Source organism: Phalangium opilio, unplaced genomic scaffold, assembly GCF_054372755.1.
Source record: "Phalangium opilio isolate 3A_F unplaced genomic scaffold, DU_Popi_V2 ptg000024l_1, whole genome shotgun sequence".
NCBI lineage: Eukaryota > Metazoa > Arthropoda > Arachnida > Opiliones > Phalangiidae > Phalangium > Phalangium opilio.
This window is the reverse complement of record NW_028324155.1, coordinates 11,408,051-11,421,155: the sequence shown is the minus strand read 5'-3', so window position 1 is coordinate 11,421,155 and position 13,105 is coordinate 11,408,051. Positions and strand designations below refer to the sequence as shown.

The following is a 13,105-nucleotide window of genomic DNA, read 5'->3' as shown; positions in this document are numbered from 1 at the left end:
CAAATTAACCTTCATCTTTTTAAAACAGTAACAAAAAAGAAAATAAGTTTGCTTTTTTCATATCTATTGGAATTTAAAAGAGGAAAAAAAAGTGAAAAAGCCAACGGCACGCACTGTTCCCAAGTGGTCTGCCTCCCAAGTACTGACTGCGCTCGACCCTGCTTAACTTCGGTGATCGGACGAGAACCGGTGTTGTCAGCGTGATATGGCCGTTGCCGAGAGTGCTATTTAATAATTTGAATTTAATTAACCTTCATCTTTATAAAACAATAACAAAAAGAAGATATGTTTGCTTTTTTATATCTGGTGGAATTTAAAAGAGGAAACAAAAGTGAAAAAGCCAACGGCACGCAGTGTTCCCAAGTACTGACCGCGCTCGACGCTGCTTAACTTCGGTGATCGGACGAGAACCGGTGTTTTCAGCGTGATGTGGCCGTTGCTGAGAGTGCTAGTTAATAATTCGAATTTAAATTAAGTGAGACAAATTAACCTTCATCTTTTTAAAACAGCAACAAAAAGAAAATAAGTTTGCTTTTTTCATATCTATTGGAATTTAAAAGAGGAAAAAAAAGTGAAAAAACCAACGGCAGGCAGTGTTCCTAAGTGGTCTCCCTCCCAAGTACTGACTGCGATCGACGCTGCTTAACTTCGGTGATCGGACGAGAACCGGTGTTGTCAGCGTGATATGGCCGTTGCCGAGAGTGCTATTTAATAATTTGAATTTAATTAACCTTCATCTTTATAAAACAATAACAAAAAGAAGATATGTTTGCTTTTTTATATCTGGTGGAATTTAAAAGAGGAAACAAAAGTGAAAAAGCCAACGGCACGCAGTGTTCCCAAGTACTGACCGCGCTCGACGCTGCTTAACTTCGGTGATCGGACGAGAACCGGTGTTTTCAGCTTGATGTGGCCGTTGCTGAGAGTGCTAGATAATAATTCGAATTTAAATTAAGTGAGACAAATTGACCTTCATCTTTTTAAAACAATAACAAAAAGAAAATAAGCTTGCTTTTTTCATATCTATTGGAATTTAAAAGAGGAAAAAAAAAGTGAAAAAGCCAACGGCACGCAGTGTTCCTAAGTGGTCTCCCTCCCAAGTACTGACTGCGCTCGACGCTGCTTAACTTCGGTGATCGGACGGGAACCGGTGTATTCAGCGTGATATGGCCGTTGCCGAGAGTGCTAGTTAATAATTTGAATTTAATTAACTTTCATCTTTATAAAACAATATCAAAAAGAAGATATGTTTGCTTTTTTCATATCTGGAGGAATTTAAAAGAGGAAACAAAAAGGAAAAAGCCAAAGGCACGCAGTGTTCCTAAGTGGTCTCCCTCCCAAGTACTGACTGCGCTCGACGCTGCTTAACTTCGATGATCGGACGAGAACCGGTGTATTCAGCGTGATATGGCCGTTGCCGAGAGTGCTTGTTAATAATTTGAATTTAATTCACTTTCATCTTTATAAAACAATATCAAAAAGAAGATATGTTTGCTTTTTACATATCTGGTGGAATTTAAAAGAGGAAACAAATAGGAAAAAGCCAAAGGCACGCAGTGTTCCCAAGTACAGACTGCGCTCGACGCTGCTTGACTTCGGTGATCGGACAAGAACCGTTTTTTCCAGCGTGATATGGCCGTTGCCGAGAGTGCTAGTTAATAATTCGAATTTAAATTAAGTGAGACAAATTAACCTTCATCTTTTTAAAACAATAACAAAAAGAAAATAAGTTTGCTTTTTTCATTTCTATTGGAATTTAAAAGAGGAAATAAAAGTGAAAAAGCCAACGGCACGCAGTGTTCCAAGTGGTCTGCCTCCCAAGTACTGACTGCGCTCGACGCTTCTTAACGTCGGTGATAGGACTAGAACCGGTGTTTTCAGCGCGATATGGCCGTTGCCGAGAGTGCTAGTTAATAATTCGAATTTAAATTAAGTGAGACAAATTAACCTTCATCTTTTTAAAACAGTAACAAAAAAGAAAATAAGTTTGCTTTTTTCATATCTATTGGAATTTAAAAGAGGAAAAAAAAGTGAAAAAGCCAACGGCACGCACTGTTCCCAAGTGGTCTGCCTCCCAAGTACTGACTGCGCTCGACGCTGCTTAACTTCGGTGATCGGACGAGAACCGGTGTTTTCAGCGTGATATGGCCATTGCCGAGAGTGCTATTTAATAATTTGAATTTAATTAACCTTCATCTTTATAAAACAATAACAAAAAGAAGATATGTTTGCTTTTTTTCATATCTATTGGAATTTAAAAGTGGAAAAAAGTGAAAAACCAACGGCACGCAGTGTTCCTAAGTGGTCTCCCTCCCAAGTACTGACTGCGCTCGACGCTGCTTAACTTCGGTGATAGGACTAGAACCGGTGTTTTCAGCGCGATATGGCCGTTGGCGAGAGTGCTAGTTAATAATTCGAATTTAAATTAAGTGAGAAAAATTAACCTTCATCTTTTTAAAACAATAACAAAAAGAAAATAAGTTTGCTTTTTTCATATCTATTGGAATTTAAAAGTGGAAAAAAAGTGAAAGACCAACGGCACGCAGTGTTCCTAAGTGGTCTCCCTCCCAAGTACTGACTGCCCTCGACGCTGCTTAACTTCGGTGATAGGACTAGAACCGGTGTTTTCAGCGTGATATGGCCGTTGCCGAGAGTGCTAGTTAATAATTCGAATTTAAATTAAGTGAGACAAATTAACCTTCATCTTTTTAAAACAATAACAAAAAGAAAATAAGTTTGCTTTTTTCATTTCTATTGGAATTTAAAAGAGGAAATAAAAGTGAAAAAGCCAACGGCACGCAGTGTTCTAAGTGGTCTGCCTCCCAAGTACTGACTGCGCTCGACGCTTCTTAACGTCGGTGATAGGACTAGAACCGGTGTTTTCAGCGCGATATGGCCGTTGCCGAGAGAGCTAGTTAATAATTCGAATTTAAATTAAGTGAGACAAATTAACCTTCATCTTTTTAAAACAGTAACAAAAAAGAAAATAAGTTTGCTTTTTTCATATCTATTGGAATTTAAAAGAGGAAAAAAAAGTGAAAAAGCCAACGGCACGCACTGTTCCCAAGTGGTCTGCCTCCCAAGTACTGACTGCGCTCGACCCTGCTTAACTTCGGTGATCGGACGAGAACCGGTGTTGTCAGCGTGATATGGCCGTTGCCGAGAGTGCTATTTAATAATTTGAATTTAATTAACCTTCATCTTTATAAAACAATAACAAAAAGAAGATATGTTTGCTTTTTTATATCTGGTGGAATTTAAAAGAGGAAACAAAAGTGAAAAAGCCAACGGCACGCAGTGTTCCCAAGTACTGACCGCGCTCGACGCTGCTTAACTTCGGTGATCGGACGAGAACCGGTGTTTTCAGCGTGATGTGGCCGTTGCTGAGAGTGCTAGATAATAATTCGAATTTAAATTAAGTGAGACAAATTGACCTTCATCTTTTTAAAACAATAACAAAAAGAAAATAAGCTTGCTTTTTTCATATCTATTGGAATTTAAAAGAGGAAAAAAAAAGTGAAAAAGCCAACGGCACGCAGTGTTCCTAAGTGGTCTCCCTCCCAAGTACTGACTGCGCTCGACGCTGCTTAACTTCGGTGATCGGACGGGAACCGGTGTATTCAGCGTGATATGGCCGTTGCCGAGAGTGCTTGTTAATAATTTGAATTTAATTCACTTTCATCTTTATAAAACAATATCAAAAAGAAGATATGTTTGCTTTTTACATATCTGGTGGAATTTAAAAGAGGAAACAAATAGGAAAAAGCCAAAGGCACGCAGTGTTCCCAAGTACAGACTGCGCTCGACGCTGCTTGACTTCGGTGATCGGACAAGAACCGTTTTTTCCAGCGTGATATGGCCGTTGCCGAGAGTGCTAGTTAATAATTCGAATTTAAATTAAGTGAGACAAATTAACCTTCATCTTTTTAAAACAATAACAAAAAGAAAATAAGTTTGCTTTTTTCATTTCTATTGGAATTTAAAAGAGGAAATAAAAGTGAAAAAGCCAACGGCACGCAGTGTTCCAAGTGGTCTGCCTCCCAAGTACTGACTGCGCTCGACGCTTCTTAACGTCGGTGATAGGACTAGAACCGGTGTTTTCAGCGCGATATGGCCGTTGCCAAGAGTGCTATTTAATAATTTGAATTTATTTAACCTTCATCTTTATAAAACAATAACAAAAAGAAGATATGTTTGCTTTTTTCATATCTATTGGAATTTAAAAGTGGAAAAAAGAGTGAAAAAGCCAACGGCACGCAGTGTTCCAAAAGTGGTCTCGCTCCCAAGTACTGACTGCGCTCGACGTTGCTTCACTTCGGTGATCGGACGAGAACCGGTGTTTTCAGCGTGATATGGCCGTTGCCTAGAGTAATTTCGAATTTAAATTAATTAAGACAATTTGACCTTCATCTTTTTAAAACAATAACAAAAAGATGAAGGTCAATTTGTCTCACTTAATTTAAATTCGAATTATTATCTAGCACTCTCAGCAACGGCCATATCATGCTGAATACACCGGTTCTCGTCCGATCACCGAAGTTAAGAAGCGTCGAGCGCAGTCAGTACTTGGGAGGGAGACCACTTAGGAACACTGCGTGCCGTTGGCTTTTTCACTTTTTTTTCCTTTTTTAAATTCCAATAGATATGAAAAAAGCAAACTTATTTTCTTTTTGTTATAGTTTTAAAAAGATGAAGATTAATTTGTCTCACTTAATTTAAATTCGAATTATTAACTAGCACTCTCGGCAACGGCCATATCACGCTGAAAACACCGGTTCTAGTCCTATCACCGAAGTTAAGCAGCGTCGAGCGCAGTCTGTACTTGGAAACACTGCGTGACGTTGGCTTTTTCACTTTTATATCCTCTTTTAAATTCCACCAGATATGAAAAAACCAAACATATCTTCTTTTTGATATTGTTTTATAAAGATGAAAGTTAATTAAATTCAAATTATTAAATAGCACTTTCGGTAACGTCCATATCACGCTGAAAACAACGGTTCTCGTCCGATCACCGAAGTTAAGCAGCGTCGAGCGCAGTCAGTACTTGGGAGGGAGACCATTTAAGAACACTGCGTGCCGTTGGCTTTTTTAATTTTATTTTCCTCTTTTAAATTCCAATAGAAATGATAAAAGCAAACATATTTTCTTTTTGTTATTGTTTTAAAAAGATGAAGGTCAAATTGTCTCACTTAATTTAAATTCGAATTATTATCTAGCACTCTAGGCAACGGCCATATCACTCTGAAAACACCGGTTCTCGTCCGATCACCGAAGTTAAGCAGCGTCGAGCGCAGTCAGTACTTGGGAGGGAGACCATTTAAGAACACTGCGTGCCGTTGGCTTTTTTAATTTTATTTTCCTCTTTTAAATTCCAATAGATATGATAAAAGCAAACATATTTTCTTTTTGTTATTGTTTTAAAAAGATGAAGGTCAAATTGTCTCACTTAATTTAAATTCGAATTATTATCTAGCACTCTAGGCAACGGCCATATCACTCTGAAAACACCGGTTCTCGTCCGATCACCGAAGTTAAGCAGCGTCGAGCGCAGTCTGTACTTGGGAGCGAGACCACTTTTGGAACACTGCGTGCCGTTGGCTTTTTCACTTTTTTTCCACTTTTAAATTCCAATAGATATGAAAAAACCAAACATATCTTTTTTTTGTTATTGTTTTATAAAGATGAAATTTAATTAAATTCAAATTATTAAATAGCACTTTCGGTAACGGCCACATCACGCTGAAAACAACGGTTCTCGTCCGATCACCGAAGTTAAGCAGCGTCGAGCGCAGTCAGTACTTGGAAACACTGCGTGACGTTGGCTTTTTCACTTTTATACCCTCTTTTAAATTCCACCAGATATGAAAAAACCAAACATATCTTCTTTTTGATATTGTTTTATAAAGATGAAAGTTAATTAAATTCAAATTATTAAATAGCACTTTCGGTAACGGCCATATCACGCTGAAAACAACGGTTCTCGTCCAATCACCGAAGTTAAGCAGCGTTGAGCGCAGTCAGTACTTGGGAGGGAGACCACTTTTTTAACACTGCGTGCCGTTGGCTTTTTAATATTTTTTTCCTCTTTTAAATTCCAATAGGTATGAAAAAAGCAAAAATATTTTCTTTTTGTTATTGTTTTAAAAAGATGAAGGTCAATTTGTCTCACTTAATTTAAATTCGAATTATTATCTAGTACTCTCGGCAACGGCCATATCACGCTGAAAAAAACGGTTCTCGTCCGATCACCGAAGTTAAGCAGCGTCGAGCGCAGTCAGTACTTGGGAACACAGCGTGCCGTTGGCTTTTTCCTTTTTGTTTCCCCTTTTAAAATCCACCAGATATGAAAAAAGCAAACATATCTTCTTTTTGTTATTGTTTTATAAAGATGAAGTTTAATTGAATTCAAATTATTAACTAGCACTCGCGGCAACGGCCATATCATGCTGAATACACCGGTACTCGTCCGATCACCGAAGTTAAGCAGCGTCGAGCGCAGTCAGTACTTGGGAGGGAGAACACTTAGGAACACTGCGTGCCGTTGGCTTTTAATTTTTTTTTCCTCTTTTAAATTCCAATAGATATGAAAAAAGCAAACTTATTTTCTTTTGTTATTGTTTTAAAAAGATGAAGGTCAATTTGTCTCACATAATTTAAATTCGAATTATTAACTAGCACTCTCGGCAACGGCCATATCACGCTGAAAAAAACGGTTCTAGTCCTATCACCGAAGTTAAGCAGCGTCGAGGGCAGTCAGTACTTGGGAGGGAGACCACTTAGGAACACTGCGTGCCGTTGGTCTTTCACTTTTTTTTCCACTTTTAAATTCCAATAGATATGAAAAAAGCAAACATATCTTCTTTTTGATATTGTTTTATAAAGATGAAAGTGAATTAAATTCAAATTATTAATTTCAATGGTTATATTTTAAAATATAAATGTGCTTCTCTGGCCGAGAAACGTCGATTTTGAAAAATGTTATTAAAAATAAAGGTACATTTTAATCTATTGATCAATCGATATGAAATCACTTTTAATGAGTATTTTATAGGTAAATAAGCTGAATTCGGTCAAAAATTTGTCCAGAAAAAAATTCTTTAAAAAGTGTACTGAAAAAATCGCATGTTTTTTTTCTTCAAGATACAAAATCCGTGACAACGATTTCTTACTGAAAATTGAATTTGAACAGTTTTTAGAATGAATATCGTTATATTTGCTTGAATTAAAGCAAAAAGTACAAAAAAAATGGTTTCAGTGGTTATATTTGAAAATAGTGAAAAAATTCTCAAAATGTGCTTCTCTGGCCGAGAAACGTCGATTTTGAAAATGTTATTAAAAATAAAGGTACATTTTTATTTATTGATCAATCGATATGAAATCACTTTTAATGAGTATTTTATAGGTAAATAAGCTGAATTCGGTCAAAAATTTGTCCAGAAAAAAATTCATTAAAAAGTGTACCGAGAAAATCGCATGTTTTTTTTCTTCAAGATACAAAATCCGTGACAACGATTTCTTATTGGAAATTGAATTTTTACAGTTTTTTGGATGAATATCGTTTTATTTGCTTGAATTAAAGCAAAAAGAACAAAAAAAATGGTTTCAGTGGTTATATTTGAAAATAGTGAAAAAATTCTCAAAATGTGCTTCTCTGGCCGAGAAACGTCGATTTTGAAAATGTTATTAAAAATAAAGGTACATTTTTATTTATTGATCAATCGAAATGAAATCACTTTTAGTGAGTATTTTATAGGTAATTTATTTGAATTCGGTCAAATATTTTCCAGAAAAAAATGCATTAAAAAGTATACCGAAAAAATCGCATGTTTTTTTTCTTCAAGATGCAAAATCCGTGACAACGATTTCTTATTGAAAATTGAATTTGAACAGTTTTTTGAATGAATATCGTTATATTTGCTTGAATTAAAGCAAAAATTACAAAAATAGTGGTTTCAGTGGTTATATTTTAAAATAGTGAAAAAGTTCTCAAAATGTGCTTCTCTGGCCGAGAAACGTCGATTTTGAAAATGTTATTAAAACTCGAGGTACATTTTTATTTATTGATCAATCGATATGAAATCACTTTTAATGAGTATTTTATAGGTAAATAAGCTGAATTCTGTCAAAAATTTGTCCAGAAAAAAATTCATTCAAAAGTGTACCGAAAAAATCGCATGTTTTTTTTCTTCAAGATACAAAATCCGTGACAACGATTTCTTATTGGAAATTGAATTTTAACAGTTTTTTGGATGAATATCGTTTTATTTGCTTGAATTAAAGCAAAAAGTACAAAAAAATGGTTTCAGTGGTTATATTTGAAAATAGTGAAAAAATTCTCAAAATGTGCTTCTCTGGCCGAGAAACGTCGATTTTGAAAATGTTATTAAAAATAAAGGTACATTTTTATTTATTGATCAATCGAAATGAAATCACTTTTAGTGAGTATTTTATAGGTAATTAATTTGAATTCGGTCAAATATTTTCCAGAAAAAAATGCATTAAAAAGTGTACCGAAAAAATCGGATGTTTTTTTTCTTCAAGATGCAAAATCCGTGACAACGATTTCTTATTGAAAATTGAATTTGAACAGTTTTTTGAATGAATATCGTTATATTTGCTTGAATTAAAGCAAAAAGTACAAAAATAGTGGTTTCAGTGGTTATATTTTAAAATAGTGAAAAAATTCTCAAAATGTGCTTCTCTGGCCGAGAAACGTCGATTTTGAAAATGTTATTAAAAATAAAGGTACATTTTTATTTATTGATCAATCGATATGAAATCACTTTTAATGAGTATTTTATATGTAAATAAGCTGAATTCGGTCAAAAATTTGTCCAGAAAAAAATTAATTAAAAAGTGTACCGAAAAAATCGCATGTTTTTTTCTTCAAGATACAAAATCCGTGACTACGATTTCTTATTGGCAATTGAATTTTTACAGTTTTTTGGATGAATATCGTTATATTTGCTTGAATTAAAGCAAAAAGTACAAAAAAATTGGTTTCAGTGGTTATATTTTAAAATAGTGAAAAAATTCTCAAAATGTTTTTCTCTGGCGAGAAACGTCGATTTTGAAAATGTTATTAAAAATCGAGGTTCATTTTTATTTATTGATCAATCGAAATGAAATCACTTTAAGTGAGTATTTTATAGGTAATTAATTTGAATTCGGTCAAATATTTTCCAGAAAAAAATGCATTAAAAAGTATACCGAAAAAATCGCATGTTTTTTTTCTTCAAGATGCAAAATCCGTGACAACGATTTCTTATTGAAAATTGAATTTCAACAGTTTTTTGAATGAATATCGTTATATTTGCTTGAATTAAAGCAAAAATTACAAAAATAGTGGTTTCAGTGGTTATATTTTAAAATAGTGAAAAAATTCTCAAAATGTGCTTCTCTGGCCGAGAAACGTCGATTTTGAAAATGTTATTAAAACTCGAGGTACATTTTTATTTATTGATCAATCGATATGAAATCACTTTTAATGAGTATTTTATAGGTAAATAAGCTGAATTCGGTCAAAACTTTGTCCAGAAAAAATTTCATTAAAAAGTGTACCGAAAAAATCGCATGTTTTTCTTCTTCAAGATACAAAATCCGTGACAACTATTTCTTATTGGAAATTGAATTTTAACAGTTTTTTGAATGAATATCGTTATATTTGCTTGAATTAAAGCAAAAAGTACAAAAATAGTGGTTTCAGTGGTTATATTTTAAAATAGTGAAAAAAATCTCAAAATGTGCTTCTCTGGCCGAGAAACGTCGATTTTGAAAATGTTATTAAAAATAAAGGTACATTTTTATTTATTGATCAATCGATATGAAATCACTTTTAATGAGTATTTTATAGGTAAATAAGCTGAATTCGGTCAAAAATTTGTCCAGAAAAAAATTCATTAAAAAGTGTACCGAGAAAATCGCATGTTTTTTTTCTTCAAGATACAAAATCCGTGACAACGATTTCTTATTGGAAATTGAATTTTTACAGTTTTTTGGATGAATATCGTTTTATTTGCTTGAATTAAAGCAAAAAGAACAAAAAAAATGGTTTCAGTGGTTATTTTTGAAAATAGTGAAAAAATTCTCAAAATGTGCTTCTCTGGCCGAGAAACGTCGATTTTGAAAATGTTATTAAAAATAAAGGTACATTTTTATTTATTGATCAATCGAAATGAAATCACTTTTAGTGAGTATTTTATAGGTAATTTATTTGAATTCGGTCAAATATTTTCCAGAAAAAAATGCATTAAAAAGTGTACCGAAAAAATCGGATGTTTTTTTTCTTCAAGATGCAAAATCCGTGACAACGATTTCTTATTGAAAATTGAATTTGAACAGTTTTTTGAATGAATATCGTTATATTTGCTTGAATTAAAGCAAAAAGTACAAAAATAGTGGTTTCAGTGGTTATATTTTAAAATAGTGAAAAAATTCTCAAAATGTGCTTCTCTGGCCGAGAAACGTCGATTTTGAAAATGTTATTAAAAATAAAGGTACATTTTTATTTATTGATCAATCGATATGAAATCACTTTTAATGAGTATTTTATATGTAAATAAGCTGAATTCGGTCAAAAATTTGTCCAGAAAAAAATTAATTAAAAAGTGTACCGAAAAAATCGCATGTTTTTTTCTTCAAGATACAAAATCCGTGACTACGATTTCTTATTGGCAATTGAATTTTTACAGTTTTTTGGATGAATATCGTTATATTTGCTTGAATTAAAGCAAAAAGTACAAAAATAATGGTTTCAGTGGTTATATTTTAAAATAGTGAAAAAATTCTCAAAATGTTTTTCTCTGGCGAGAAACGTCGATTTTGAAAATGTTATTAAAAATCGAGGTTCATTTTTATTTATTGATCAATCGAAATGAAATCACTTTTAGTGAGTATTTTATAGGTAATTAATTTGAATTCGGTCAAATATTTTCCAGAAAAAAATGCATTAAAAAGTATACCGAAAAAATCGCATGTTTTTTTTCTTCAAGATGCAAAATCCGTGACAACGATTTCTTATTGAAAATTGAATTTGAACAGTTTTTTGAATGAATATCGTTATATTTGCTTGAATTAAAGCAAAAATTACAAAAATAGTGGTTTCAGTGGTTATATTTTAAAATAGTGAAAAAATTCTCAAAATGTGCTTCTCTGGCCGAGAAACGTCGATTTTGAAAATGTTATTAAAACTCGAGGTACATTTTTATTTATTGATCAATCGATATGAAATCACTTTTAATGAGTATTTTATAGGTAAATAAGCTGAATTCTGTCAAAAATTTGTCCAGAAAAAAATTCATTCAAAAGTGTACCGAAAAAATCGCATGTTTTTTATCTTCAAGATACAAAATCCGTGACAACGATTTCTTATTGGAAATTGAATTTTAACAGTTTTTTGGATGAATATCGTTTTATTTGCTTGAATTAAAGCAAAAAGTACAAAAAAATGGTTTCAGTGGTTATATTTGAAAATAGTGAAAAAATTCTCAAAATGTGCTTCTCTGGCCGAGAAACGTCGATTTTGAAAATGTTATTAAAAATAAAGGTACATTTTTATTTATTGATCAATCGAAATGAAATCACTTTTAGTGAGTATTTTATAGGTAATTAATTTGAATTCGGTCAAATATTTTCCAGAAAAAAATGCATTAAAAAGTGTACCGAAAAAATCGGATGTTTTTTTTCTTCAAGATGCAAAATCCGTGACAACGATTTCTTATTGAAAATTGAATTTGAACAGTTTTTTGAATGAATATCGTTATATTTGCTTGAATTAAAGCAAAAAGTACAAAAATAGTGGTTTCAGTGGTTATATTTTAAAATAGTGAAAAAATTCTCAAAATGTGCTTCTCTGGCCGAGAAACGTCGATTTTGAAAATGTTATTAAAAATAAAGGTACATTTTTATTTATTGATCAATCGATATGAAATCACTTTTAATGAGTATTTTATATGTAAATAAGCTGAATTCGGTCAAAAATTTGTCCAGAAAAAAATTAATTAAAAAGTGTACCGAAAAAATCGCATGTTTTTTCTTCAAGATACAAAATCCGTGACTACGATTTCTTATTGGCAATTGAATTTTTACAGTTTTTTGGATGAATATCGTTATATTTGCTTGAATTAAAGCAAAAAGTACAAAAAAATTGGTTTCAGTGGTTATATTTTAAAATAGTGAAAAAATTCTCAAAATGTTTTTCTCTGGCGAGAAACGTCGATTTTGAAAATGTTATTAAAAATCGAGGTTCATTTTTATTTATTGATCAATCGAAATGAAATCACTTTTAGTGAGTATTTTATAGGTAATTAATTTGAATTCGGTCAAATATTTTCCAGAAAAAAATGCATTAAAAAGTATACCGAAAAAATCGCTAGTTTTTTTTCTTCAAGATACAAAATCCGTGACAACGATTTCTTATTGAAAATTGAATTTGAACAGTTTTTTGAATGAATATCGTTATATTTGCTTGAATTAAAGCAAAAAGTACAAAAATAGTGGTTTCAGTGGTTATATTTGAAAATAGTGAAAAAATTCTCAAAATGTGCTTCTCTGGCCGAGAAACGTCGATTTTGAAAATGTTATTAAAAATAAAGGTACATTTTTATTTATTGATCAATCGATATGAAATCACTTTTAATGAGTATTTTATAGGTAAATAAGCTGAATTCGGTCAAAACTTTGTCCAGAAAAAATTTCATTAAAAAGTGTACCGAAAAAATCGCATGTTTTTCTTCTTCAAGATACAAAATCCGTGACAACTATTTCTTATTGGAAATTGAATTTTAACAGTTTTTTGAATGAATATCGTTATATTTGCTTGAATTAAAGCAAAAAGTACAAAAATAGTGGTTTCAGTGGTTATATTTTAAAATAGTGAAAAAAATCTCAAAATGTGCTTCTCTGGCCGAGAAACGTCGATTTTGAAAATGTTATTAAAAATAAAGGTACATTTTTATTTATTGATCAATCGATATGAAATCACTTTTAATGAGTATTTTATAGGTAAATAAGCTGAATTCGGTCAAAAATTTGTCCAGAAAAAAATTCATTAAAAAGTGTACCGAGAAAATCGCATGTTTTTTTTCTTCAAGATACAAAATCC

The 13,105-nt window shown here is 32.4% G+C and overlaps 4 non-coding genes and 18 pseudogenes across 4 annotated transcripts; 7 read left to right on the top strand and 15 right to left on the bottom strand.

Moving 5' to 3' along the window:
* Positions 1-98: 98 nt before the first annotated feature.
* Positions 99-217, bottom strand: LOC149693254 (5S ribosomal RNA; annotated as a pseudogene).
* Positions 218-338: 121 nt separating this feature from the next.
* Positions 339-441, bottom strand: LOC149693253 (5S ribosomal RNA; annotated as a pseudogene).
* A 137-nt stretch (positions 442-578) lies between these two features.
* On the bottom strand, positions 579-697 carry LOC149693252 (5S ribosomal RNA; annotated as a pseudogene).
* Positions 698-1,059: 362 nt separating this feature from the next.
* On the bottom strand, positions 1,060-1,178 carry LOC149693251 (5S ribosomal RNA). The gene has a single exon (XR_016383261.1). It is a non-coding gene; the product is annotated as a 5S ribosomal RNA (ribosomal RNA).
* Positions 1,179-1,300: 122 nt separating this feature from the next.
* On the bottom strand, positions 1,301-1,419 carry LOC149693250 (5S ribosomal RNA; annotated as a pseudogene).
* A 362-nt stretch (positions 1,420-1,781) lies between these two features.
* On the bottom strand, positions 1,782-1,899 carry LOC149693249 (5S ribosomal RNA; annotated as a pseudogene).
* Positions 1,900-2,037: 138 nt separating this feature from the next.
* On the bottom strand, positions 2,038-2,156 carry LOC149693248 (5S ribosomal RNA). Its single transcript, XR_016383375.1, has one exon. It is a non-coding gene; the product is annotated as a 5S ribosomal RNA (ribosomal RNA).
* Positions 2,157-2,276: 120 nt separating this feature from the next.
* Positions 2,277-2,395, bottom strand: LOC149693247 (5S ribosomal RNA; annotated as a pseudogene).
* A 135-nt stretch (positions 2,396-2,530) lies between these two features.
* LOC149693246 (5S ribosomal RNA) lies at positions 2,531-2,649 on the bottom strand (annotated as a pseudogene).
* Positions 2,650-2,786: 137 nt separating this feature from the next.
* LOC149693245 (5S ribosomal RNA) lies at positions 2,787-2,904 on the bottom strand (annotated as a pseudogene).
* Positions 2,905-3,042: 138 nt separating this feature from the next.
* Positions 3,043-3,161, bottom strand: LOC149693244 (5S ribosomal RNA; annotated as a pseudogene).
* Positions 3,162-3,282: 121 nt separating this feature from the next.
* LOC149693243 (5S ribosomal RNA) lies at positions 3,283-3,385 on the bottom strand (annotated as a pseudogene).
* A 138-nt stretch (positions 3,386-3,523) lies between these two features.
* Positions 3,524-3,642, bottom strand: LOC149693242 (5S ribosomal RNA). The gene has a single exon (XR_016383149.1). It is a non-coding gene; the product is annotated as a 5S ribosomal RNA (ribosomal RNA).
* A 362-nt stretch (positions 3,643-4,004) lies between these two features.
* Positions 4,005-4,122, bottom strand: LOC149693241 (5S ribosomal RNA; annotated as a pseudogene).
* A 122-nt stretch (positions 4,123-4,244) lies between these two features.
* On the bottom strand, positions 4,245-4,364 carry LOC149693240 (5S ribosomal RNA; annotated as a pseudogene).
* Positions 4,365-4,488: 124 nt separating this feature from the next.
* Positions 4,489-4,607, top strand: LOC149693239 (5S ribosomal RNA; annotated as a pseudogene).
* Positions 4,608-4,969: 362 nt separating this feature from the next.
* Positions 4,970-5,088, top strand: LOC149693238 (5S ribosomal RNA; annotated as a pseudogene).
* Positions 5,089-5,226: 138 nt separating this feature from the next.
* LOC149693237 (5S ribosomal RNA) lies at positions 5,227-5,345 on the top strand. The gene has a single exon (XR_016383382.1). It is a non-coding gene; the product is annotated as a 5S ribosomal RNA (ribosomal RNA).
* A 138-nt stretch (positions 5,346-5,483) lies between these two features.
* On the top strand, positions 5,484-5,603 carry LOC149693236 (5S ribosomal RNA; annotated as a pseudogene).
* Positions 5,604-5,949: 346 nt separating this feature from the next.
* On the top strand, positions 5,950-6,069 carry LOC149693235 (5S ribosomal RNA; annotated as a pseudogene).
* A 362-nt stretch (positions 6,070-6,431) lies between these two features.
* LOC149693234 (5S ribosomal RNA) lies at positions 6,432-6,550 on the top strand (annotated as a pseudogene).
* Positions 6,551-6,685: 135 nt separating this feature from the next.
* On the top strand, positions 6,686-6,804 carry LOC149693233 (5S ribosomal RNA; annotated as a pseudogene).
* The last annotated feature ends 6,301 nt before the right edge of the window (positions 6,805-13,105 follow it).